General features: G+C 42.2%; 1 long non-coding RNA gene across 1 annotated transcript; it reads left to right on the top strand.

Moving 5' to 3' along the window:
• The first annotated feature begins 11 nt into the window (after window positions 1–11).
• On the top strand, window positions 12–624 carry LOC129410911 (uncharacterized). The gene is made up of 2 exons (XR_008633056.1): window positions 12–454; window positions 490–624. It is a non-coding gene; the product is annotated as an uncharacterized LOC129410911 (long non-coding RNA).
• The last annotated feature ends 1,876 nt before the right edge of the window (window positions 625–2,500 follow it).

Below are 2,500 nucleotides of genomic sequence, written 5' to 3' on the forward strand. Positions count from 1 at the left end.
ACAGAACATTTCTCTGATCTGACCAAGATTTAAAAACGTCTGTCAGGTTTTTCATGTTGTTTTCAGGTGTGGCCACCGAGGGGTTAACGCTCCGAGAAATGTTAAGTTTTATAATGAGTTACTGCAACAACACCACCCCAAATCTAGTTTGGGGAAATACAGTGTAAATATGAGGCACACAGGTGAGCACATCACTGAGGGAAAGGGAGCAAGGACCATCAATTTGCAACACCTTCCATTGCTCATTAATGATCTTAAATAAGCAGCAACCCACAGAAAACAAAGACACAGGATAAAGACATAGCGCCACACAGAGGCCGGAGGTGCATTTGGACGCTACAGTAGTTTCTTGTCTTTCCTGGAGTATTTTTGCTCCTGTATTTGTACTTTTACTGAAGTACTGAGTACTTCCACTGTGTCTTTATACACTTCCTTGAGGACGGGTCAAACGCAGGTTTAAGCAGAGACATGAGGACGGGTCAAACGCAGACGTCTCTGTGGGGACAATAAAATGGACCTGATCTTTAGTAAACGTGTCATTTTAAATCTGTGTTTGTTTTTCAGGTGTTTGGACAAAATGGAGTCGAGTGAGAATCCTGCAAACACAAATCCCTCTGCTCCAAGGTCAGTCCAAGATCCCGTTTCTGGATTCAATCTGGATTCAATCTGGATTTAAATCTGGATTAAATCTGGATTAAATCTGGTTTAAATCTGGTTAAATCTGGATTAAATCTGGTTTAAATCTGGATTAAAAATCTGGATTAAATTTTCTGGATTACATCTGTGTGAGTTTTGTTCTTTGTTTGTTTTTTCTGACAGAGACAAAACTCTGAAACAAACTCACAGACGAGAGAAGAAAACGAGACAGAAAACCTGACCACGTGAGAACAACACCACACACAACACACACATGCACACACACACACACACACACACACACACACACACACAACACACACACACACACACACACACATACACACACACATACACACACACAACACACACACACACCACACAACAACACACACACACACACATACACACACACACACACACACATACACACACACACACACACACACACACACACACACACACACACATACACACACACATACACACACACACACACACACACACACACACATACATACACACACACATACACACACACACACATATACACACACACACACACACACACATACACACACACACACACACACACACACACACACACACATACATACACACACACACACACACACATACACACACACACATACATACACACACACACACATATACATACACACACACATACACACACACACACACACACACACACATACACACACACACACACACACACACACACACACACACACACACACACACACACACACACACATACACACACACACACACACACACACACACATACACACACACACACACACACACACACACACACACACACACCACACACACACACACACACACACACACACACACAACACACACACACACACACACACATACACACACACACACACACATACACACACACACATACACACACACACACATACACACACACACACACACACACATACACACACACACACACACACACACACATACACACACACACACACACACACACACACACACACACACACACATACACACACACACACATACACACACACACATACACACACACACATACACACACACACATACACCACCACACACACATACACACACACACAAAAACCAAAGGCCAAGTTTTTGTACACACAATCGTACACAAAGTATTCAAAGTGTTTTACAGATAAGAAATACCTTAAAATCAAATAAAAACAAAATCAAACATAAATATCATGAAGAATAAAATTAAAAAAGAGAGACATAAATTGGAGAAGAGTGCGGAATGAAAACCTTCAGTTATTTGCACAGTTAAACAGAAATGTTTAGAGTCTGGATTAAACAGCGTCACAGAAGAGTCTGTCTCACATGTTCAGACTGTTCCAGGTTAAGCTGCTGAACCTGAAACTCGACTCCCTTGTTTAGTCGTGCTCTGGCACCAGCAGGAGTTGGTCCCTAGCTCCTCAGAGTGCGAGATGTTCATAATACACTAACAGTCACAGATGTACTTTGGTGCACGGCCATGGAGACACTTGTCAAACAGAGACGCTTTAAAGTCTCTGAGCCACAGGCCAGAACAGAGACCTGAGACAGGACTTATGTGCTCGTACTTCCTAGTTGAGTAAGACCGAACTGAGCGTTCTGGATGTTCTGGATGTCTGGATGTTCGATTTCGGGCCTCACAGCTCGTTTGGAGAGCCAGTGAGCAGAACATTACGTATCTAACCTACTGGAGACAAATGATGTAAAGTTTCTCAAGTCTGATTTAACGTAAACCTTTGATGTTTGTAGGTTTTTTAGATGTAAAAGGCTGCAGATTTATTGATTTTATGTGACTGTTAAAGTT

The sequence above is a fragment of the Boleophthalmus pectinirostris genome, unplaced genomic scaffold, assembly GCF_026225935.1.
Source record: "Boleophthalmus pectinirostris isolate CB_2022bp ecotype Guang Dong unplaced genomic scaffold, ASM2622593v1 HiC_scaffold_2825, whole genome shotgun sequence".
Taxonomy (NCBI): Eukaryota; Metazoa; Chordata; class Actinopteri; order Gobiiformes; family Gobiidae; genus Boleophthalmus; species Boleophthalmus pectinirostris.